This window comes from Tympanuchus pallidicinctus, unplaced genomic scaffold (assembly GCF_026119805.1).
Source record: "Tympanuchus pallidicinctus isolate F22 unplaced genomic scaffold, pur_lepc_1.0 scaffold7, whole genome shotgun sequence".
NCBI lineage: Eukaryota > Metazoa > Chordata > Aves > Galliformes > Phasianidae > Tympanuchus > Tympanuchus pallidicinctus.
Window position 1 is genome coordinate 28655320 of NW_026294791.1, and position 27029 is coordinate 28682348.

A 27029-nucleotide genomic window follows, 5' to 3' on the forward strand; every position below is an offset into this window, starting at 1 on the left:
TTATCAGAAAATTAACAAAACTGATAGGAATGTTTGTTATTTTTGTTGTTTTTTTTTCTAAGCACACTCACAGTCCTGCGTGTTTAAAACTAGATTGGCCAATGGAGCAAAGCACTGAGAAAATGTTGAAGCCTGATAACATGGCAAGAAACTTCACCAAGCAGATATTCCCATAGTTTGTTGAACAAGTATCGAAAGCAACAAAACAGAATTTCCAGGGTTCAGTGTTGTATGGAAAAATACCTACTGCCTTGGGGGTGATACAGCAAAAAAAGGTTTTATTGCCATATTTGGCACAAGCTGGTTGGGAGCTCAGAAGCAGGTGGATAAGACAGCTTAAAAAGTGATGGGGTGGAAGAGACATTTTTCAGCATGTTGTTTTCTTAGTGGTGTGACAAAGTAAAGGTGCTTGAACTGATTCCATTTGCAGCTGTTTCTGGGCTGTGGGTTCTTTCTCACATATATACGTTTCATAAAGAATCACAGTCCAAGAGCATGTGGATCCACATGTGTGTATGCATACACCTAGGCCATAAGGAAGGAAAATAGTCCTGGGGCAATGGCTAAGGCAGTGCAGAGCAGTGAGTCTCCCTGTTTTCTGCATTCCCTGGAAGCGATGAGATGAGATGAAATGCACAAGAGCATCCTGCAAAGTGAGCTGCTCTCTACAGGTCACCAAAGCCTTGCAGCACATAGCTCTGCACAGTGATCCCACCAGATACAGGTGTGTCTTACAGGAGACAAGCACCAACAAGGAGCATTCCTTGCAAACAGCAGCAGCAAGAACAGTGCTCACTGCAGACAGTGGCTCTCTTTAATGCTTAAAGGGAAGAAAGCATTTTGTCACTAAGGTGTTAAATGTCTATAGCTTTTAAAATAAATATTAGGGGGAATAGCTTTACAACTAGAGCGTTAAATTAACTTTGCCACTTTTCCTCACTGAAAAATATGATTGGAGTTATTAAGCCTTACTAAAAGGAGATTAACTATATTTTAGGAAAGAGATTAGAGTATAAATCCTTCTATCCTCACCAGAGAGATGAATATGAGTTTATCATACTGTTTTATTCTTGTCTTTCCCATATTCTCTCTTATTCTAATTTTTCTAATTTGAGTTTCAGATCCAAATACCTGCAGTAATACCTGCAGTAATAGCAATTTGACCCCAGGTTAAGGAAAACTATAAAACCCACCAGAGTGTGGTTTGGCAGGGCACATTCTGCCTTTAAGTGAGGATTAAAATGAGACTGATTGCTCAAAATGAAATAAACATGTGCAGATTATTGCTCAGTTACTATTCAACTGAGAGGCTAGTCATCACAGCAGTTTTCCTTTTTATGGATATGATTTAGGACTTCTTTTCAGATACTCAGGAAACTCAACTGCCACTGATACCAAAGCTGCATTAGGATTTTAGTTAGAATTTTAAGAAAAATTAAATCCGTAACACTGTCCGAAAGTTACACTGAGAATCGATCTTAAGGCCAGCAAGAAGGCCATTAAACCAGAGCTTTTGTGAGAAGTTCAGCAGAGATTAGAAGAATTTCAGGAACCTGATAGAGATTGAAATTATTAGAAGTAAGACATTTATCTTAATTCTATTTTCATAACAGGAGACAGCCCTCTGGCTGACATTTCAGAAACCAGGAGCTTGTAAGAAAATCTGAGACATTCTCTGGGAGACTAAGGGTGATTAAAGCCAGTTTTCCTGTCTGTGTAGAACCTATTTGTTCTATCAAGGCTGCGGCTCAGGGACTTCCAAGCATGGGCCACTCAGCTCAGATATGCTGCTCAGCAAGCTTACTCACCTTGGGCAAAACATCAGGGGAAGCATCTGATCTGGAAAGCTGATGCAGAGCTTTTTAATATACAGAAGACCCTGGAAGACATCATCTTTTTATCCAATTCTCCTACACTTGCTTGCTGTGAGGTAGCAACATAAGATACCTGCACGTTCTCCCATGCATTGATAACTGTAAGTCAGGGGAGAAAAAGAATTGTGCTTTCCCTGCAGCCAGTAATGGTTTTCTACTGTGTCAGTGCATTGCCTTGCCTCCTATAACCTTTGCTGCAAGTGTGATGCTTCCTCAATACAAGGTTTAAGAGTTCAAGAGGGAGATTTACAGAACTTCTGTAGTTTCCACGAACACAGCTGAAGAAATTGACAGTTTATGTAGTTTGGGTCTTTCAGCCTCAGCACTGAAGGTGTAAGCTAAAGGTGGGTTGCAATTCCATCTGTGCTATGATTTCTAAATCAGGCACAAGCACCCCAGTAGCAATGAAGCACTACGATTTTGTTTGTTTCAAAACAAAACAAAGAGGCCTGAAATCTAAAGGAATAAATATTTTAAACTCAGTTGTATTTCAGACTAGCTCATCTAGCCATGTTTAAAGGTAAAGCAGAAGTCAGAGTTGGAAGACCCAAGGGTCCTTTTCTAGCCATTAAGGCCTGCATTGCAAAAGCCAGAAACTGAAGATGCTGCAGGGAAGTGAACTGGAAAACACTGGAGGTTCCCCGCTTACAGCACTGTTGGACCAACAAGACAAGGACTTGGATCTGTGAAACATTTCTCAATACTGTGAGAAGTCTGAAGATGGAAATTTTAATTAAATTTAGTTCCATCAAATACTTTATAGTAGAAAAAAATTTCCTGCTTCTTGATCAGTTACCTTTATGCTATCACATATTTAAACCATTTTCTGCAATCTCACTTGCCAAGTCATTTGTAAGGCAAAATGACCTACAGTAACACATTTACTTGAACTACTCCTGAAGGAGGAAGAAATTTTATCTACCACGCTGCAATGAGGCCAACAAGTTGCCATGAGTAATCTGCACTTAAACACTGATGATCACGTTAACTCAATCTGTTTTCTTGATTACCAGTACACTGAAGTCCACACACCAATTATGACCTCTTCCATTTCTGGATATAATGTTCATGTGAAATAAACAAGTTCAGCGCTATTCTCTTTAAATCCTCGTACTGGTCGCTATCCGGTTTGCTCTTCTGAGAACTTGGAGATCCTTTACATATCACCTTACTAATTCCAAGAAGTCAAGTAAATTCTCTTTTCTGAAAATAAGTCATCAGTGTTTGGTCCACCATCATGGTTTCCAGGAAGGAAATTACAGCAGTCAAAACAATCAAGCATTGTATTCTTGGGATGGATATTTTGACACCTTGAATTTTGCCATAGAAATTTCTTCCATTTGAATGAATCAGAAAGCTGGGAAAAAATGAGTAAAAAAAATAATACAATAGGCTGTGATTCATGTCTTCGCTGTTAAGTGGCTACATGCATTCGCACCATGTTAGCAAGGAAAAGAAACCCAGGCTAGTATATGCAACAGCAAATATGTGACACATCCACTGGATTTCAAAGCTGCATCTCTGACAAAGTACTTTGACACCATCATGATGAGTCCAGTAGGAAAATATGAACGCAAAGTTAGAAGGAATAGTTGAAGAAATCATCTTCTGGCAGTAGGAATCCTTTCCTGAATTAGGTAACATTTTAGTGGCAGAATCACAGGCTTGGAAGGGGCCTCAAGAGATCATCGAGACCAGCCCCCTACAAAGCAGGTCCTTACAGCAAGCAGGCAACACAGCTCAGCATCCAGGCAGGTCTTGAATATTTTCAGAGAAGCAGAATCCACAGCCGCCCTGGGCAACCTGTTCCAGTGCTCTGTCACCCTCACCATGAATAAGCTCCTTTAGAACTTCCTGTGCTCCAGTTTATGACTATTTCTCCAAAGACCGCTGAAAAGAAGCTGGTCATGTCCCTTTGTCTTCCAGTGACGTTAAGCATGATGATGCTAAACACACATGGTTCTCAAGATGATGTTAAACACAAGTGGTCTAGAGATTTTGCAAGCACCATTTGGTTTCTAAAATCTTTTATTTCAAGCCTGAAACTTGACTACAGGTGTACACTGACTTATCACTATGTAGAAACTTCATGTTGGCCTGCAGGATGCAGGGAAGTGAGGAGGCAAGCTGTAGGTAGACATGACAGCTACCTAATGGCACCTATGTCTGAAGTGAAACGATTCACCATTTTCCCTACTAATACCAAAGATATGGTAGTGGGGAAGGAGAGTTTAGGAAACTGCATCATAAGGAAGCGTGCATTCTAGTAATGGTTTGCTTATGCAATTTTGAAACTACATACTTTAAATTGACTACCTGTACAACTTGGCCGATTGTTTCCAATAACAAGGTGGAAATACAGATCACATCTTTACTACATAAAGCAATAAAACAACAGTTGGCAGTCAGTGCTTGCAAACATCCATCTTGCCAAAACACCCAAGGTCATCCAAGGCATCAGTCACTGGCTCTGCACACACAAGCTGAGGTCTGGTGGTAGCACTGTCTGACAATCAGAATGAATTTGTTTACTTATGAGACAGTGTGCCTCACTCTATGAAACTTATAGGAGAAAGTCATTTCTCCTATAAATCAGCATAACGTCACTGATCTCACTTATCTGTGGCTGAGTTTGACCTGTAACACAGGTTCACACAGTACAGGCAGGTGCTGCACCTGTAGTTCAGCCATCACACCACAGGTGTGGTGTTCTGGATATGCAGCACAGACCTACACGGCTCCCTTGTGCTTTCTAGCACCTCTCAGAAGTCAGCCCTCAAATGTCAGACCTAATGAAAAGAAAGCCAATATAGAACAAGGGTGGGCCCCCCAAAAACCATTAATAGACTTTATGCATAGTAGCATGACTTACACCATCCTCAGCTCCCCTCCAAGCAACAAAATATAGAATAAATTCGGGGTAGGGGAAGATTAAAAAAAAAGCCCAAAATTTTGATTTTGATAATCAGTTATTTTCACTTCAAGGGTGACAGAACAAAGAAAGTTCAACAGAATTTGGAGATCTGTAACTGAGAAGTTTCACTTCAAACATAACAAAATCATTCCAATAAGCTTCAAATTAAAAATTCAAACATTATCCAAATACATCATTAATTTAATTATTAGATAAGACAACTTAATGTGGCACTAAGTTAAACCAGAGGAACTTTTTTCTTTAATTTTTCAACAAAAAGCAGAAAATGCTTTTATTTTGACTCAAAAAAGGTTTTTTTTCCCCACATTTTGATTATCTTCTGAAGCACGTCTCTTTTCTGCCAATCACTACAGAAAAAGGTTGTGTGGAGTCACATAGCACATAAATGAGAGCAACTAATGTTGCAAATACTGATTTGAACAGGTTTTTAACAGTTAAAAAAAAAAAAAGTTTCAATTTCAGAAGTTGTAAGTTAGCCTAGATGAAGGGGAAGAGGAAAGAGAATTAAATTTCCTTAATCTTAAAAAGTATATGTTTTTATGTGATTTTCTTTGGGAATCAGTCTGGCACACAAAACTGGATTTGTACCTAGTATGGGCTGCATGTTATTTTCTGAAGATTTTCAACTTTATACGTACTCAGCAATTTACGAGATTAAAGTAACTATTCTTGGCCAAAAATAAAAGGCAAAATATGCTTTCAGAGCATGAGCGCTTCTTTTCTTTCAGAGAATGCACTCACAGCAGATCAGTAAGATGACAAACCAAACCAGAAATTGCTATTTTTCCTTGTGCTGGATTTCCAAACCATTGTGATGACGCTTCACAAGCAAACAAAGCAGGAAGTTTCAATATTGTAGTACTCCTTGGCTGTAAGCACAAAGTTCTGTTTCATTGGTAACAGGCAATAACATTCACACACAATAATAATGGCCCTACGAGTTTCTAATTTTATCTGGTGTGTTCAGGCAGCTTTAAGCCCCTGAAAGGAACGGCCCAAGGAGCAGGAAGGTCTCCCAGACACGGCCATCTCCTGCTCATGGCCATGTCAGTACTGACCGCAGCATGATGCATCGCCGCAGGGCAGACAGGCCACGCAGACGTGACTGGGTGCTGATGTGCTCTGGCTGCTTACATTCTCGAATAATATCATGCATGTGGTGCAGAACAGCAAAGAGAAATAGTTACATTTGACATTTTGAGGAGCAGAGAGGAAGAACTGTGGTTTAGTATGCTCCCTCCCACCCTCCTGCAGCAAGCCCCCCACAGCCTGACACCAAGCCTGTTTTTCTTCAGTCTGGATATCAGCACAGGAGACGTGAGTGCCGGAGTGTTTTGCAGTTTTGCCTAGCAATTATCTTCTATCTTTTGATAACATGCTGTACACTACTCCTTCACACTCAAGAGCTTTCCTGCCACAGGCATTCTGTGAAGCAGCTCTGGAAATTGCTGTCCACTTAGTTTGGGGTTTCCTATCCTTTTTAAAATATTTATATTGGAACAACCTATTGAAATATGCAACTGTGTACAGCAAATACCTTGAAACAGGAGACAGCCAATTCCACTGCCTTCATATAAATGTTTTCTTGCTGCAGCAGAGAGAAGCCAAAATACAGGGCTGGACTTCAAGTTCAGACTTAAACTACTGGAACATGGAAATGAGTTTTTCCATTATCAGACAGAGCTTTATTTAGCCATTTGGGGAAAGATTCTCAAATCACACTGATGAGGCTAAGGAAGGTCACAGAAAATGAGAGAAAGCCTCTGTCCAAAAATCCTGTCCAAATTATTTCACTTTATAAAATTCTAAACATGGAAAAAATACAGGAAAGGATAATAATGGCAATCTTCATGAACAGCTGTGGGATACATTTAACTTGGAGAGGGATAACTCCAAAGAAGCTTTAAGCCATCCTTGCAATCCCCACGTTGGCTCCAGATGTGCCTATTCAATCACAACATATCTCACAGCATCCTGCTACAATTCAAACTAGTTATCTCTGACCCTGGGGCTGCTGGAGTTTACTACAAGCAGTGTGTGTTCCCTTGCAGCATCTCTATCTGTTGACAAGATGGAAAAAGAACGGAGAAGGAAGTTGAGGTCTTTTTAAAGCATTTAGTCCACTTTCAATTGCTTATAAAACTGTGATTCTTTATTGCATTTGGAAAGAACAATATATATTCATTTCACCTTAAGACTTCATTTCTCCTTCATCTTCTTTTGTACCCCTTGCATCACCACTGCAGTATTTCCTTATTAGCTATGCCTCACTTGCTATTTAGAAGTCCCTTTATTTGTTGGAATTGCATCTCTGTGATACAATTTTACCAATTTTTTTCTTGAGAAAAAATATTACTGCATCAGGTGTTTCAGATAAATGAGAAGTTTATATATTTTTCTTTTGGTGTCATTTCTCCAGCAAATCATTTCAAGGCACTCATTCAACGCACTTGAGCCGAGTGATGCTAATACGTTTTCTTTGGCTGATATGCTTTTCTTAAGTTCTCTGATCAGAACTATAAAAGTAACTGAAATGTGGCTTGTTCATGTCGGATGTGCAACAGAATCATAGAATATTCTGAGCTGGAAGGGAATTGCCAAGTCCAACCCCTGGCTCCCCACAGGACAACTCAAATCACAGAATCATAGAGGCTGGAAAGAACCTCTGGAGATCATCTAGTCCAACTCTCCTGCTGAAGCAGGGTCCCTACAGTAGGTTGCACAGAAAAGTGTCCAGGCACATCTTGAATATCTCCAGAGAAGGAGAATCCACAACTCCCACCCTTTAGATATTTATACGCATTGACTAAATCACCTCTCAGTCTTCTCCTCCTAAACAGTCTCAGTACACAGTGTCAAAAGCCTTGCAAAAATCAAGGTGCTCTGCTCTCCACTCACCTATCCAGCCAGACACGGCATCATAAAAGGCTACCAGAATGGTCTAGCAAGACTTCCCCTTGATGAATCCATGCTGACTACTCCTGATAATCTCCTTCTCTTCCAATTGCTTGGAGATGACATCCAGAACAAGTTGTTCCATCACCTATCCACGAACAGAGGTGAGGCTGATTTTCCTGTAGTTTTCTGCCTTCTCCTTCTCGTTCATCTTGAAGGCTGGAGTACACTGTCTACCCTTCAGTCTTCAGACACCTCTCCCGTTTTGAAGACGATAGAGAGCAACTTGGCAATCACTTCTATCAGCTCCCTCAGTACTCATGGGTGCATCCCATCAGTATCCATGGATTTCTGTGTGTTGAATTTGTCTAGATAATCTCTGATCAGATCCTCCTCATCAAATGGAAGTCTTCCTTTCCCCAGACTCTCTCCTGAGAATCTCCAGGTCTGGGGTTCCTGAGGGGCAGTCTTAGCAGTAAAGACTGAAGCAAAGAAGGCATTCAGTAACTCTGCCTTCTCAGTGTCTTCTGTTACCAGGAAACTTACCTCATTTAGTAGTGGACTCGCATTTTCAATAGTCTTCCTTTTACTATTGATATACTTAAAGAAGACAACAGTCCCATATTTCTCTGAAATGGTCAGACCCTTTATCCACATTCCATAGATTTGTTCCTTCATTTGAGTTTTTCCATGAGCTCCTTGCTCATCAACGGAGGTCTCCTGCCACCTTTGCCTGATTTCTTACTCTTAGGGATCCACCACTCTTGAGCTTAGAATGTCAACCAACTTGTTTGGGCCCACATACTTTCCAGTGCTCTTACACGTTGCCCTGTTTCTTCCATGTAAGATCTTGAGCTTCTCTATCTCAGAGTCATTGCATTAAGGCTGCCTACAGACTTCACATTTCCAACCAATTCTTCCTTTTTTGTAAGAACAAGTTCCAGAAGTACATCTCTCCTTATTGTCACCTGCACCAAATGCATGAGATAGTAATCTTGCATGCACTGCAGGAATCTTCTGGACTCTGTGTGCTTGGCGGTGGTGCTTTTCCAGCAAATACCAGGGTGGTTGAAGTTCTCCATGAGAACCAGTGCCCACAGTTGTGATGCTACTTTCAGCTATCTGTGGAAGACCTCATCAATTTCCTCTTCCTGATCAGGTAGCCTGTAATAAACACTCACAGTGGTGTCATCCACATTTGTATGCCCCTTAATTCTCACCCATAAGCTCTCCACTTTTTTCGTTACTTATTCCTCGACAGAGATCCATACATTCAAGTTGTTCTTTCACATAAGGAAAAACTCCACTGCCCTGCCTTGCTTATCTGTTTACATTTAGCCATCCACAACAGCATTTGAGCTGTCCCATCATGTCTCCATGACTGCAAATGAAACCATGGCCCTGCAATTGCACACACACCACTAACTCTTCGTGTTTACTCCCCATGCTGTGTGCATTGATATACAAGCATTTCAGAGAAGAAAACTGAGTAGAGGACAGAGGTTTCCCTAAAGGGATGTAAAACAATCCCCCATAGGTATACACACCCTTGAAGTGGCTGGCCTTCAGGTTCATGCAATATTGCAAGACATAATCTTGACTAGGCTACAGTACTGGAATATAATTGATACAAACAAAGCCTTGAGAGGTTTCTGGAAAAAAAGAGAAGAGCTGTCAGCACAGACATGTTAACATCACTTGAAGTAAGCAAGAATCAGAGCCAACAAGAAATGTATTAGTTAAAATAATAGAGAAGGTGAAAGCTCCAGGACAAGGGAAAGCTCTCTTTCCCTTAGAATTTGGAATCCGCCAGATTATAATACCGTTGGGCTAAATGCCATTAATACCATGTCAGACTAGACAAGAATCCTCCTCGGTCGCTGATTGGTAGTTGTAACAAAGGAATTCTTCAAAAGGTTAAATGAGGCAGCAAATACCCAAAGAAACAAGAAAAGGCTGGGGGACTATTTATAGCCACTTTGTATCTTTTAACTTTGCAAATCTGACATACCTGTCAGTCAGGTAAGGCAATTAGCCCATTATTTTTACTGTAAAGGAGCAAAGCCAAAGAACATGTTGAAACTACTTAGATCAAGAGCTAACACCAAAATTTTGATCAAATCACTATACTTTGTACCAAGAATTTTGATTCCCAAAGGAAAAACTAGTTATGAATCTGACCTTTTTTTTTTTAAAAAAATATTTTTTATTATTATTATTTAAGATTAAAATCAACATATTTAAACAAGATAGCATCCAACACATCTGACTGGTGTGTCAGTTGCTCATCCTAATTGAAACAATCTTGTGTTCCACTATTTCAAGAATAAATTCTCAAAATGTTCATCTCCTAATTCAAATTTGCCCTATATTGGATGCTATGAATAAATACATAATTATCCTTAGAAAGTAAGAAAGAAATTTTCACCCAGAAAAAGAGCAGAGCCACAACACAGCGACTAGAACATGAAAACAATTCTATGGCAACAATACTAGCAGAAATTGTAAATGACTAGGTTCAGCTGCCTAGACTTGTAGTTGAGGGCTGATAAGGTGCTAAACCCAGGCAGGCAGGGAGACCAGATCCAGAACTCAAGAGCTGCCATGATAGCAAGTCCTCAAAAAAGGCCAGAGATGCAAAGGCTGGTAGCCCAGGCTGCTCCTCCATCTCTAGGTCCACAATTAGACCAAGACTTACTAGATGACAAGAGTTCCCTTGGCTGGTACAAGAATGGACCTGTATTATCTTGAGAGGATAATGAAAAAACATCATTTGGAAAGCAAAATTCATGTCCACAGTCTTTCTTTACATTCATTCAACCTGTACTAATTTCATAATCCATAAGCAACCTAAGCAAATGGGAAAAAAAAGCTAGCACCTGATAAAACAAATATAATATAAATATAAACAAATATAAACAAATATAAAACAACATCGAAAAGACAGAGATGGTTGTTTAAACTAAGGAAAGTGAATAGTTTGAAAACGGTGATTGAGAGTGTTGCTCATGGCAGATTACTGAAATGCTCTGTGTGTGTTTTTCTTCCATTTCTTTCCACAGAAAGAGAGGTACCTGAACATCACAATGCTGGGCTACATTCTTGGTTGCCAGAAGTTTGCTGCCATAAGCCTGCCCTGGGCCTTCCCGGCAGGAAGTTACAGTCTTGCAATGAAACAGGAATCAGATTTGTTTATTCAGTAACAAGCACTGAAATTTAAATCTCAAAATACCCCACGGAAAATGTGCACAAAGACATAAAACCCCAAGTTCCTTTGCAAAATTTCATCTAGGAACACACACAAATAAGGCCCAAATTGTTCAAAGAATTCTCTACACTTAAAGGGCAAATGTTAACTAGAAAAGTAATTTCAACTCATTAAACTTCTAATGTAATTACTCAGTTCTTCCAAGGAAACAGAATCATTTCTAGAACTCACCATCTGCCATGTCTAAATGGGTGTGGAACAGGAATATATATATGCACATAATCATATGAGACAATATAAAATACACATATATTGAAGCTTTAGTAAAATGCTAAAACAGAAAAAGCACAAACTAGCCAAAATTTCAACTGCCAGAGGACATTTTCCAGGACTCCTGTTCAGAAAACAAAATTACAAGATTAATTATCCACTTACAATACTTAGGCAGAAGTTACTGTAAGCAGTAGTAGCAGTAAGAAATTACTGTAAGCAGGGGAAGCAGTAAACATGGAACCTGAATTGTGGTCATTTTGCAGAGTATAACAACATTACATTACATTTCAATGCTTTTGTTTCTATGACAAGGAAAATGCAGCAAACAGTCCAGAAATGGACATAGCATTGGACATAGCAACTGTCTGACACCCATCCAAGGAGGAGTGGCTTAGAATAACTGAACTCTTCCATATGACGCAGGGAAACAGACCTAATGACCAATGAAGTGTTCCTTCCAAACATGTTTCTGAGATTATATGCTGATTAAATACCTGTTTGCATTGCCAGTTTATTTCCTCATTTTGCTATAAATTCATCAGACTTACATCTGAATCACATATTGACGTGCATTATTATATTAGGACCTATGAATAACTGCCCACCCCTTTCGTATGTCTGTCCCAGACATTCCTAATCCTCCCGCAACCCTTTTCCTCTTAGGTTTAAAATAATTTACTTTCTCCGCATTCCAACTGCAACCCTTACATACAAACCTCCACCTGAGCCTTGCATGCAGAGAACAAGCATGAGCAGTAGGACATTCCTGTGGTGTATTCCCACAGATCTACCAATAAGATGCCCTCGATACACTGCAAAAAGACAAGATATGCAATTAGTTGATCAGAAAGGATCTGAACCAGGCTTCCCTGCTACCCATGACTTTCAAACTTCAAATAAACTTTCGAAGAGTAACTACCATTAGAGAAAAATCTGAGACAGAGCTTAGGGAAATGAGCAGCAGTGCACTCCCCTCACTGCTAGAAATGGTTTGTTTGGATTTTCTTTAAGACAGGCAAACAAAAGAGAGGTCTGAAATACCTCCTATGGAGTCTCAGGGGCACTGCTCAGAGGAGGATGGACCACGCAGCCGTTCCAGTGCTAATGCAAGACCCAAGCACTCTCATTCTTGGAGACATCGGCCAACTCAGGGTGAGCCAGGTATACAGCAGTAGGACAGCAATGTTTCAGTGCAGCCTCTTTAGACCAAGAACTGGGTTGCTCTGAAAGTAATGCCTCCAATTTATTTCCATGGAAACTGCGACAGATTCAAAGAGAACAATAACATTATTTTATAGAGCAAATTCTCAGCTGCAAAACACACTTTTTCAGCATAGTCACTTCCGTACATTTTCTGCAGCAGTGGACATGAACCACTATGTCATACTCATAAAGATCTGCACCAGCAGAAGCGATCCACTGTTGCTGTCACTGCTGCTGAAACTTACCATCCACCTCACACTGTGCTCACAGCCACTGTTTGGTCTCCATAAATGTTCACAGGTGTCAATGAATGTAAATGAATGCCATTTTTTCTGCATGGAGGAACTCAGTTCCAGTGCTTCATATGCACTTCCATGACATTGTGGGGCAACATTATTGCATGGGAGGCATTGCTTTTGGAGTAACTCGCATATAACATCCTGTATTCAAGCACCCATGTACTACCTGCAGCTAGCAGTCATCTTTACTATTGTCTACCCATTAAATCAATAGCTGCAGGAGGTTACCTGCATTGCCTGCACTCTCTTGAGACAACACACAGTTCCTATTTGCTTTTAAAATCTTGGCTAAACTGTGCATGGAGCATTGATTAATCCTTGGGAAGGAACACAAGCCCTCGCAAGTTGCCTGCACATGGCTGCTGAGAGCTACTGAGCAGCAGAGTGACTTGCAGGTCAGCTTTCTCAATTTGGTTTTGGACTAACCTGCTCCATCAAAATATTTTAAATCTGTTACAAGTGTTCACAACAGATCTCTATAATCGCGGAATCACAGAATTGTAGGGGTTGGAAGGGACCTCTGGAGATCAAGTTCCATCCCCCTGCTAAAGCAGGTTCCCTACAGCGGGTTGCAAAGGACAGTGCCCAGGCAGGTCTTGAATATCTCCAGAGAAGGAGACTCCACAACCTCTCTGGGCAGCCTGTTCCATTGCTCTGCCACTCTGTCAGTGGAGCAACTCCTCCTCATGTTAATATGAAACTTCCTGTGTTCCAGTTTCTGTCCATTGCCTCTCATTCTGTCTCTGCACAACACTGAAAAGAGCCTGGCCCCAACCACTTGACTCCCACCCTTTAGATATTTATACATAGTGATGAGATTTCTCTCAGACTCCTCTTCTCCAGGCTGAAGAGTCCCAGGTCTCTGAGTCTTTCCTCGTATAGGAGATTCTCCACATCCCTAACTTGTCTTTGTGGCACCCTGCTGGACTCTCTGTAGGAGATCCCTGTCTTTTTAGAATCCTTCTCACCTGGTTGATGGAAAACAGTGGCACTCCCAAATTAGTGATACCACACAACTCATGTAAAAAGGAAAAAGTAATAAAAAATAAATGCAATAAAAGACATACATCACTGCATTGGAAATCTATACATGCCAGTTCCCTACATGAATTCAGTAGCAGAACTCCATCTCAATCAAAATTGCCATTCATTCAATTTCAGCAAGCAATGGCTACAACTATAGTGACTATGAGAAATAGATCTCCCAATACCTGGCAACAAATCTATACAGAGATTGTCGGTGCACTGCTGAAAAATTCCACACTCACTCTTTACTAATTGTTGTGGGCAAACAGCAGAAACTAATGTCAGAGGAGAACATTTCTGTGCCTTAAGTAAGAGTGCTCCCTTCTGGTTACAGGTCTGAAGGAAGATCTAAAGCACAGTAATTTCTTTTTCTAAGATGTAAATTCAGAAAATTGTGCACTATCATCTTAAACACTTAATTTAAAACAAACAGACAGCTAGGATACACACAGATGCAAGCAGAGTATTTCAACATATCAGAGCCTCTCACTTCACACTCAAAACATGTAGAAACATGTAGGTAAAAGCACTATTCATAGAGGAAGAAAGAATACCAGAGAAGGGGCATAAGCACTTCAGCTGAAGATTCCCATTAATACATTTTCAAAAGCAATGACTGCGCCATATCTCTGCAAACTTTTTATTAATAAGCAGCATTCATATAAACTTCACAATAAAATGAATACTAAATATTATCCAATTCTGGTAATTGTTTTGATTTTGTAGAAAAATAGTTATTCTTCAACAAGCAATTGAGCCAATTAGAGAATATGGTGAATAACAGCAGTGGTTTCTTTGCTCGAGACGCTGGAACTCAGTTTTTCAGCCAACCATACAGCTCAAAATGATTTCCAGCTGTCACACCTGATAGGCAAAGGAATGCTTATTTTGGTTAACAAAGTTTCCGTTTATGGTTTGGTAAGATTTTTATCCAGTCAGCAAACGCATTTCACATGATTACAAACTGCAATGTGCACAGCCTGGGGGCAGTTTGACACACTTGAAAAAATAAGTAAACATGGGGCAACCAATGCCATTCTTACCTCATTTACCATGCAAAACCATATAGAAACAAACCAAAACTAATCATTTTTAACATGCTTAGGTAACACTGACTAGGGTTCATTTTAATAACATTTGAGAAGACAGTCCTTACAAAATACTTTCAAAATGCTTTCAAAAGATACAAAATACGTTTGTTCATTCTTTTCAGAGTGACTTTTATTCTTTCTTGAGTCATAATTACTCTGCAGGCTTCATTTCTGAAAGTATCCTCCATAATCAAAGGCAAGTGGTTCATATGTAATTACTTTCATGTAATATCACAGACAAACCACGGTACGCGGGTCTCATGATGAAGTGGGAAAGTTTCACCCTACAAGCATGTTGCTGCCAACATTCCTCATGTCCACTCAGATGACTGCATGAAATAAATTTAACACTGTAACTACAGATATGATAGGTTCTCCCTATTTTAAGATAGATCTGCAAATATTTTGTGATATTTTTTAAATACCATATTTCAGCCTTTAAAATGTTAGATAGCAAAACTTAAAATGTATTAACATTTGCTTTCTCAGCCATACCTTCCAAGCTTAGAAAGACAGTGGTACGTTATTAATCCTGATCAATCAGTAGAAGCAGATAGGAAGGCAAACTGCATGTTAGGTGACATGTGCTTCAGACACACGATCCTCTTCCTTTTCAAAGGCAAACACTGACCTCTATGGGTCAGTATTGCACATGTAATGGTGCAAAGTAGATTGTTGCCTTCGTGTTCAAACCACTTCAAACCTCAGCCCAGACCAGCTCAGGTTGGAAGAGACTTCAATAGATCAGGAGACCCAGCCTCACACACTGTGGGTGGCACCGAGCATGGATGGGACCCAAAAAATTTCTCTGCTGCGCATCAACATCTGAGATGGCAGGGACACAATGGTGATGCAGCCCTTGCTGTAGGGCAACAAGGAAGACACACCTTGAGGAACCAGGAAAGAGGAGTGCTGCAGGATGGCCGCCTGAGATGAGGACGGCCTGCTCCTTATCGCTCTCCAAATAGGGTGTTACCTGTGCGTATGTGGCTCTGCCTGACAGAGGGACTGCACTGGGTGACCAACATGCAAAATAGAACACAAATGCAAAAATATGAACTGATAGCTGGCCAGTAAGAAGATGGAAGTCTCACTCCAGTGATTTGAGAGCTATCCCCAGAAAACATGCCTTGCTCTGTTGCAGAGGGCCGTTCTGAAAGTTTTTGTGAAGAACCTGAATGCAGGATAAAATTTTCAGGCTTGCTATGCTTGGAGCTGCAAAAGGATAACATTGCAGCTTTGTGATGAACCAGACACAAGAAACTCACTGCTCTTCTTCCTGCTCCTCATTTTAATTTTCATCAAGTTAATGACAAGGATGCAAATAAGCAGAGTTTTCCTAATTGGTTTAGTATTGGTTTCCATGCCAAGACTTAATCCACCCTTTTGCAACAAAGGTCTATTGAATGATAGACATGATAAACAAGAATAATTTTGTAAATCTTCCTGCAAGTACTCATAATTAAGTACAAAACTATCACAAAATAACGCTAGTAATCAATTTAATAGGTTTCTTTGTGAAATCATGGCACATGCTGTACTTGTTGCTAGCAGACAAAACACAGTTTTACATTAAAAACCTTAAGAGCACCTTCTAGCCTAATGCTGTAGAAGTGATATCTCATCAAAAAATAAAAATAAAAAGAAAACTTGAAAAAAAATGTTAAGAAAATTATCAGTTGTAGATTAAATCACTTCAAAATGGCCTTTCTAGACTTCCTTATGCTTTTTGTCCATGCTAATTTAAAAGGCTCTCTCCATATGGCACACCAGGAACATACATATTTGTGATTTGTAGAAAGGAAAATCTAAAGGAGGTGATGGAGTTATGGCTGAGGTTGTCATATCCAGGCTTTTTCCTAAAATAATGCTGTCTCACAGACAGAAATGAATGCTAACAGTTTCATGTTGTAAAAAAACAGATGAAATTGATAAAAGCACATGTTCAAAGATTTAAAAATAATTACACTGATTATCATACTCAAATTAGGTAATACTCAAACATAATGCAACTCTGTATTGAAAGAGAAGACCTGGAAGTTGATGAATTTACAGTTAGAAATCCCCTGCTTGCCCTCTTTCCCATAAATAAGTCCTCCTCCATTTGCGCCTTGGAAAAGCCCCACCAACTACTTCTTCATTAAAATGAATTCTGCCTACCTGCTACTGGCTGAAAACAGTAATATTATATACAAGTGTGAACTACTCTTTATCATCTTGCTTTTGCCCTTTGGAACACTGCTAGTGAACTTTCCAATTTAATGGGATCTTCCATTAAAAATTAACAACTATCTCATAAAAAGACATTTAAATATCATGCAAGGAAGTGAAAAATTGAAGTACTTGAAATCTCTGAAAGCTAAAGTGTATCCGGTAAGGAAACAGCCTGGGGCTTTTAGCAAATAGAAACCTAATCAAGCAAGAAAGAAAAATAAATGAAGAGAGAAAGAACAAATGTGTACAAATGTGAATGTGTGAGCTTTGAGTCTGCTAAGATAAATAAGGCAAATGTGCTGAAAAGTAATACAGATTTTTTGGGCCTCTTGGTCTCCAAGTTTCTACACCTGTAGGCCTCCCTTTGGCCGTTAAAGCCCCAAGGTCTCTTATCCAGCCACCTGGCCTCCCTCTTGGTCTCTTGGCCCTTAAGTTTCTATACCTCAAGGTCAGATTCTATTCCTTTAGTCCTCTGGGCTTCTAGGTCTTTCTCCAGGCCACAGAGCATCTAGGCACCCTAAATGCCCAAAATACAGCCATGATCTCAACTTCCTGCGTTTAAATTTGAAGATGTAAGGAAAATCTACAGTTATGCTTTGCTTCGTCTTTTCATGCAGAAATCTAGGTGGAAAATTTTTGCAGATCCCCAACACATTTCTTTTGTTATTTTTAAGGATGAACTAATCAGAGTCTATTGACACAGTGAAAACTAATTTTTGTTATCCTTCTCTATAGTCTGATTACTAAGAAAACAGCAACACTGTTTTTCAAGTTTGCTCCTGTTCCTTATACAGTTATACTGTTTCTACTTCATTAACTAACAACAGAGCAGCTGAGGCTGGAGTCTGCAGATCAGCCAGCCCAGCCTCCTCTCAAGCAGATGCCAGGGTCCCTGCTGGGATTTGAATATCTTCAGGGGTGAGGGCTCCATATTCTCACCAGGCAACCTATCCCCGTTCAACCACCCCCCATATATATGTAAATATGAATGCATATATGCATATACACATTCAAAGGCAATTTCCTGCGTTTCAGCTACCACCCATTACCTCTTTTCCTTTCACTGGACACCGTGGATAGGTCTGGCTCCACCTTTCCACCCTTTCATCACGTATTTGTAACACTGATAAAGTCCCTCTGAGCCTTCTCTTCTGCAGGCTGAGCCCACACACCCCCTCCTCTTCTCACACAACTGATGCTACAGTTCCTTTCTGTCCATTTACTGGCTTCACTCCAACAAGCCTGCATCCCTCCTGTAATGGGGAATCTGGACACAGCACCCACACATGCCTCACTAGTGACAGTGACAGTGGCCTTGCAGTGACATCGCCAGCTTCTGCAGCATTTGAGGGTGCATGCTATCAGGTCTCATGGGCTTATATTCAGTTCTTGTTCCCTACTTTGGTCCTCCTTCACTGCAAGGAGGACTCATCCCTGAATCAGAATTTCTGGGCTTGAGGACTGTGATTCTGGCCTGCCTTGTAACCCTAAAGCTGCACAGAGCACAAAGTTAGCAGCCACAGATAACGTGCTTTATGTGGAGAGACAGCTCAAAGGCAAGGACTGCAGAGCACAGTAACACTTGTGCATGGTGCTCTAATCCTCATTCTTTCAAAAGTAGTTCACAGGGTTTCTTTGAACTTAAAAGGAATTATTACAGTAAGATTTCAAATAGAGTAACATATGAATATACTTACCACTGACTGAGCAGAGCTTGGTAGGCAATCACCTGCTAAGTTGTCTGGGTGCTACAATTCTGCTCTACTGCACAGAGAAAACAAGACATGAGTTGAAGGGAAGAAGAAGGACTCAGTTAAGGTACCACAACATACACATCTTGGCACTGCTGGGGCCATCACTTGTCTTTATTTCCACAGGACAATGCTCCTTAAACTTGTCTGAGCAACGTGGTGGGTGACTGCTGGACTTTTCTGGCTGCAGGGCATCCAAATGCATGTGAGCCACTGTAGCAGAGGTTTAATTACAAGTTTTCCATTGAAAACTGCTGCAAATTTAACTGTTTCTTACTGTCACATAGACATTATATTCATAATTCTTCACAGAGTAAAATTCTGCTTCCTTCCTTTTACATTCTGAAAGTATGTTTTTTTTACATTCACAAGAAGATAGGTGTAATTTCAATATTGGCACAATCCTTTTTATAAACAGGAGTCCTATCACAACTCAAATGTTTAAAAGGCAAATAGAGATATAGAATAGCAGCTTTCCTATATACAGAAATGGTTCTCACACTGTGTTTTACAATTCATTTATATATCTTGATAATTTTAATACACCTTACTCTGTAATTCCAAGGTGCCCATTTGTATCTCTGCTTAGGCCCAGTTGTTTTTCTCCCTTCTCAATTATATCTACGCACTAAATCCTTTAAATCTCTATCTAGCCTGCAACTTCATTGGCTCAAACTAATGAACAGAATTTTTTAATTCCCTTATGATAATCCTATTACTCGTCTGAAGCTATTTCTGCAAGGGTCATCATTATACAGAGACGTAAATCTGAGACCAGGTCTATCCATGTTCAGTTGTAATCCAGCTCCCCTCCTGGAAACCATCAAGGGCATTTGACAGCGCTCGAAAAAAGAAGAGTTGAGTGACTGAACCTCTCAGGTAGAGTGATCTGTATGCTGATTGCCTTTCAATCTTTATTTTAGTAAAGGAATAAAAGATGGTTTTTAAAAGTTTGCCACAGCCGCAAAAAGATTATTAGTAGTGTATTAAACATTCTAGTAGATAAACTTCACCGATGCAGTCTGTCAGAAGAACTTCACCTTTGGCATCAGACTGAAATGTAACCGTTCATGCCTTAAATAAATGCAGGTTTTACTCTAGTAAAAGGTGAATCACTCCAGATGGGAGTAATTTTGGCGAAGAGGAAGTATGTTGTAAATCTGACTCCTGAGTTGCTGCCTGTGCCCAGACCATTGGAACAGACATCTGTGTTTAATTTAAGGCAGCTTTTATATTCCTTCCATGGAATTGTACCTCCGTTATTTGATTTTGTCATTGATTTCATTGAAACTGAAGTGCTTTTTGTAACTTTCCTTGAGATACTAATCCATATAAAAGAACGTGCAATAGAAATATAAGCATTTCTACTGCCTTTTCTTGGATTGCATTCTGCACACTGTGAATGTGTGAAAGATGAGTTCAATTGCTGGGGATAATTCACACAATATTTTTATGTCAGAGAGACTGAATTCCTTATTTTCATAGCCTCCAAGAAACTCTAAATTCCAACTTTAGAATAAGTCATTCTTACTCAAGTACCTAATTTCAGGCTTGGAACTGTTTTGTTGCAAAAGAGTGTTTTGTTAAATATTGATATTGGTGTAAAAATAATAAATGAAACATAGTGGATTAGAATGTAGCTGGTACAACATCATTAATTTAAGGCAGGTTGCAACTATGTAACTAAAATTATAAGTAACGTATTATATGAAATCATGCCCCTTTTGAAGCTGCTGAACATACTCTCTTCAAGGCCACTGCCACTGACCTCAACAGAAAGCACATTAAGTTCACAGCTTAAAGGAGATGCAGAGAAGGTTTTACTTAGAAATCAGTGTTTTGCCGTTTTTAAAGGCATATCTTTGTTGTTTGTACTCAAAACTTGAATTTGGTAGTGAACTCAACAGGCACAAACATTTTTCATATGTGTCAATCCTTAGAAAATAGCTATGGCATAAGCAAACATAGAAAACTTAGTACATATAGCAGTTTGGTATGCCTTCGTTTTTTGATACTCCAAGCTGAGTTCACCAAAAGATAAGCAGTCGTGAATTGTATGGTTCTAAGTGGTTTGTTTCCAATCAGCTTACAGAAGTAACATGCTATGACCTTCACAAGCAATGGCTTTTAAAGCTTTGTGCAAGTATTTGAACATTTTTTAATGGGAGAGAACAGTTTAAACAGCCATTCTTCTGCAGCTGCTATCACATAGATCATTAGACATGAATACTTCATCCTATTTCAAAATGGGATTTTAACCTGATCTCTGTTATAAATATTAGTGCCTAATCCTATGAATTCCAATTACAGAACAGTTCAAATCATGGGAAGATGAATAAGGGAATGAGAAATCAAAATAAAAATAATAAAACTTGAGAACAAGTTACACAGCCAAAGACGGTTGGTCTACATGCAACAACTGGATTCCGATAAAAAAGGAAACTCATTACTGGCACCAATATATCTTGACACCACCACAAGACTTAGTGCTGTCAAAAAATATTTATTCCTAATTTACGGAGGCTAAGAAGCAACAGGTACCTCACATCTTCAAAATTCTTATGATGCCAACTGTTCTTATACTTATCTCATCTGTATTTCTTTCTCCCACGCAAATTACAAAGTTAAAGGACATTCCTGACCCCTTCCATCCATTTATTTTTTTTTTTTTAAATAAGTTTTTAAAAAAGAAAAGAGAAGATGGGTTCAGAAAAAAAAAAGACCTGAGTGATACAATCAGAACTCACAGCAGCAGGCAGATAACTTTCAATAAATGTTGTACCAGTTACCAGACCGGACTACAGAGAATAGTCAGCTCTGTTGTGCAACCAACTGCAGATATATCAGGCTGTAATTCTCACCATATGCAAAAGCTCTGCAAATGAAGAATACTTTTTTAGTGCAGAAGATTGAAATTACAAAAAAACTTCATTGGCCTTAAATTTTCATTTTTAGACCTACTGTCTTCTTAGACCATTTGCAGATAGTCAGTACTATAAAACCAGAATATAAAACTATAAAACTCTTATTCCACTAGTCACTTATGGGTGCTAAACTCTCCAGAGACTGTATAGCTGTGTGGTTAGACATTTGTGAGCAAAGAAAGAAAAGAAAAATCAAATTGCCTCCACACAATTTGCTCTGTTTAATGTGGTGACAGGATCTAGAGAACTCAGCTGCAGAATGCAAACCAGCTTTCAGTACTAAGCTATGTGAAGCTACATAATAGGCTCCACTTTAAGGTACACAGGTAATAATATCAGTTGGACTAAATTATAACTTTGCAACTTTCTTGAATGAGCAGAAGGATTTAGTCTGAGTCCCCAGCACAGTAAAATGATTCTCACAGAATTAAATGCAAGCTGGAAAAGCTACAAATCAACATGAAGTATTTCATTATTTTGAATCAAGCATATGCCACAGTTTTTGCCTTTAAGTTATAATGCTCAACACCTACTGAGTTCAAGTGCAAGAGGAATTTTTACAATCAGTATTTCAGAACAGAGCAATTCTCATTCTGCTGTTAGGAAGGAAAGAAGATTTCCAAGAACTACGAGTAGAACATAAAATGAATGAGAAAAATGGGATCTACCCAATACCATGTGGGAACAGTGCTGGGAAAGATTAAGGGAACAGCACACTGGTAAAAGAGCAAGAACTCAAACAAAAAATAATCCTTTCAAAACTACTTCAAGTGAAAGACTTTGTGAATTTATGTCAACTACTGTATTAAGAAATGTTTCAATTTTTCATTGGTAGTTTGAGTTCAAACAGGCATGCTTCAAACAAGATGAGGGTAACAAGTATGGAAAGTATGATAAACCTAAAAAAAATAATTCTATATGCTTGACTGCCATAACAACAAACTCTATTCGATGACCTAGAATCCCTTCCATTGTAACTGTTACAGATAATAGAAGAGAAAGAAGAACACAAGAAATTGCACTGAATTAAAACCAAATAGTTTTTCTCACTGTAATCAGCCAAAAGAAGAAAAAGAAACTTTGTGCCAAGTGTGATTACTGTAGAGACCTAAGCTGGCTTTTAATGAGCTGGGTTTATCTCAGATATTCCCACCAAAGTACCAACTGCATGACAAACCTCCTTATGGTCAAAGTCCTGTAAAAATTATTTTTATGCTATTGCTCTTCTTATTCAAGCTAGTCACCTGAGTAAGGCTCTACAAGCAGTAAGAGCACCAGCAACTTCAACCATGCAACCATGTAAGCGAGTAACCTCAACCACGGTGGGTGGAAGACTCAGGTCTTCTTGTTTCAATCTCATACAAAACTTGCGTAAAACCATCTAAACATGTCTTAAAAGAAAAAAAAGCCCCAACACAGTATCTTTGTTTTGAACATGTTAAAGTAATTAATTAAAATGACATCTTGAAATTAAGTTTGTTTTATAATTGCATACTCTTGCCATTTCACTGGTATAACAATAATTCATAATGAAATCATAGTTAAAACGTTCTTAAATTATCCCATTTATGCAATGCCTTAAGGACAGTTGTTTTGCAAGGAACTAAATATTTTATCTCAATTTGAGATGAAAGCATACCATACTAACAGCTTGCTGTTTTTACAAAAGGATCAAGTAAAATAATTCCTCTGCAGAGACCTACCCTTCATAATTACCGAAATCCTTTTTAAATAGCTAGCAGTACTCAAAGATATCACAGATTATCATTTCTTCTTATAGCAGGATGCTGTCCATGTTTAAACCAGTAAAGGTAATAGTTATTTCTTTTCACTGAGATCCCCTAAGGAATGCCTTTGAAATTTTTAAATAAAGCAGAGCATTTGCAAAGAAAGAAAGAAAGAAATCATCAGATAAAACCTTGCACTGAAATCATGCAATGATGAAATGCCTTCATTGGCAATTTTAAATCCACACGTATCAATGCTAAGTTTTATGATGTTGCCTTTTGAACTCTCATGATATGCAAAACTGGTCCTGGGGGAACTTTATTTCTTTCTTGAAAATCCAAGAAAGCAGCATCTCACTACTGCTAATCTTCACTCACATGTATGCTGGATGCTGTCTCCGTTTTGTTACAGTTTTGTCAGTTTTGGTCACAGATAAAACACGTTTTTGGTCACGGATAAGATATACTTATAGCCTAGCTAAAAATAAGCTCATTAAGGCTTCAGCCAAACAGGATGAAGTAAACCATCAGAAAGAGTTCATAGTATCACAGAATCAAAAAAGACTGCTAAGATCATCTAGTCCAACCATCAGCCCATCACCATCACGCCCAGTAAACCACATCTCTAAGTGCCACATCTCCACGTTTCTGAGAGTACATTTTTCCTAATATCTAACCTGTCTCTTCCCTGATGCAACTAAAAGTCTACTGCCCTACTTCTTGTCCTACCACTACTTATCTGGGAAAAGAGACCAACCCCTACCTTGCTACAGCAGCCCTTCCAGTAGCTGTAAGAGAGCAATAATGTCTTTCCTGAGCTTTCTCTTCTCTGGATTAAACACTCCCAGTTCCCTCTGCCACTCCTCACCCTTCAGCAGCTTCATTGCCTTTCTTTGGACATGTTCTAGGGCACCAATGTCTTTCTTGCAGTGAGGGCCCAAAACTGAACACAGTACTTGACCAGCGCTAAGTACAGAGAGACAGCCATTTCCCTGCTCCTGCTAAAGTCGGGCTCTATCAAATGAGGAAACATGCCAGCCATTTATCCTACTTCTAAATATAGTGCCATTAGACCTTAGGGATTTCCTCAGTGCCCTTGCTACAGCCATGTCCAGGCACTATTTGGTGTCCAGTATGGTCACTCCTCACAATGAAAGCAAAATTTTGCTACCAATATCCATGCCTGTATCCTGTCAAGAATAGTGTGGCGTTCAGTCTACCAAAACTGGCTTCTGTCCAAAACGGTTTCAGGCCACTGAGCTGAAATGTCTTCGAGATATCAGTAATTTTAGAACTTCATAATGTAATAAGCCTTTGTTCGGTATGAACACTGATAAGCCACATAAGACTCTCCTACAATACATAAAATACAGATATAACTTGATGTCACACAGACCTATCTAGTGTTTACTGACTGTTAATTAGTTGAATTATCATTTGATTTTCTTCAGAAATCATGTTGTAACATCAATAAATGAGGCTCTTACCAACTGATTCATAGTTGAACTGTTCTATCAGGAGAGTTAATGCTGTAGCAATCATTTATCATGCAAATCCAATTAACTAATGTCATGATCATCAGTAATAGCATAGGGTTGTTTTTTTTTATTTATGGTACTCTAGGCTTTTGTATCTGAGCTTAATTTTCCCAAAGGGAGAGCAATCTAGCATGCATTTACATCTTCAACACTGGTGAACAGGCAGAAAATCTTCAAATGCTGAAACCATGCCAAAAAGCTTTTAAACACCAACTCCTCTAGAAAATCAGATTTTATTACTCCTAGAGCTCACAGAATTCTTCTCCCTTCAGACATACAGCAAGCTGCATATGTCTGTTACTCTATCCACCTCCAGTGCCTGCTGCAGTTAATTTGAACTCTACAGTCAAATGCCTGCAGCAGCTCACATTTAACCAAGTGTAACATTCTGCTGCATAATCACATCTGGAGGGAGAAGAAAAAACATCATGAGAACATTTATCTATCTCTTGATCTCACATTTTTGATTACCTGACCAGCTGCTGCTATGAGAAGAGATGAGGACCTGGCTGATTTTATCACAGCAGCAATGAAACAGAACTACTGTGACACTTTGCAGAAAGTACCTAGCAGCAGGTTTCCGAAGCAGCTGCACCAAACCTATGCATAGTGGTGTTGCAAAAGTTGGGGATGTAGGACCAGATATCAGCCTCTGGGTTTTATGACAAGGAACACGGTGTTAAGATATTTGCAATTCACTTCCTATTTTACACACCAGAAATTCATGCTGTTGAGTACTCTGTCAGCTTGTTCATGAAATCAGAACTGAAAAAAACAAAGAAATTCAGATATCTTCGCCCATACCTAGGACAGCAATACTGTTACTTCTGTTTTGATTAAGCATTGCTTCTTTTCACATCACGTAGGTGACACATAATACTGAATTTTCTCCAAATTTTGTCACTGGGAGGTAAATTGGCATTTGAATACTGTATTAGTACACACATTGGGCTGGTGTGCATAAAAGAAGAGATTGAAATGAATCACAGGAATGCATAGTAAGATTTTTTCCAGAGAAGATAATTACGTTCCTTTCATTTTCCTTTTCCCCCTTCTCTCATTCTCCCTTGCTCTGCCTTAGGCAAATAAGCTTCCTGATATCTCATGTTTCTTGTTACAACAAGCCATTTTCTGTTGATGCTGATGCATCTCTACACAAGAAAGGAGAATACGTTAGAAACTTTCCAGAAAAAATAAAATACCACTGCAATGAAATTAGCGTATTAAAAGTTGATATAACTACAGTCTGACCGTGGCAAAGGCTAAAATATTCAGAATTAACTTCACAATAGGGCTGTGGCATACGAATGTCTTAGGAGCATCTAGATCTACACAGAAAATTTAGCCCAGAAGTTTTGCCATACATAACTAATTTCAAGTCCCAGGAAAATAATTCAATCTGCTGTTAATGCAAGCTCTGTTTTTGGGGTAGGATAGGAAAAGCATGCCTTTTAAGTCTTTTAAGTCATCACTTTTCTCTCTAAATTGTGACACTTATTTACGTATTCAGAGAAAATCTGTGTAAATGCATTAGTTACTGTATGTAACTACACGCCCAGTATCCTTAGTCTTGGTCTGTAAAGAAAGCACAAACATAGAATTAATCTCCAGCAGGTTGATAAGCCACATGTAAGATTGTTTACAATTTTGCTGGCAAAAGTTCACTGTTTATAAGTAAGAATCTATCATGGGAGCTGAAGAAAATGAGAAATTACTGGAATGATACCAATGGTAAAATAAATAAATAAATAAATAAATAAATAAATAAATAAATAAATAAATAAAAAGCTGTACAGGAAAGGAATAAACTAGGTAATGTAAATCCTATTGAAATTACAGCTCTGCTGTGCTCCCTGTGGTCACATCATATTGTCTGCTTTGGCTCTCATGTTCTGGTTAAAGTAACATGAGGAATAAATTAATTATAAATTCCTTGTTTTATTTCATGTATCTGTAGTTGCCATAAGAGTGTCAGAATCATATAGAGGAGATAGTGTTATATCTGATAATGTGAGTGAAAAGGAAAAACAATTCAGCCCAATGCACTGTAAAGCTGCAGATGGTTGGAATG

General features: G+C 39.0%; 1 long non-coding RNA gene across 1 annotated transcript; it reads right to left on the reverse strand.

Moving 5' to 3' along the window:
• On the reverse strand, positions 1-26713 carry LOC128072190 (uncharacterized). The gene is made up of 3 exons (XR_008202160.1): positions 10615-26713; positions 9252-10583; positions 1-8868 (listed from the first exon to the last, which is right to left on the reverse strand). It is a non-coding gene; the product is annotated as an uncharacterized LOC128072190 (long non-coding RNA).
• Positions 26714-27029: the final 316 nt, after the last annotated feature.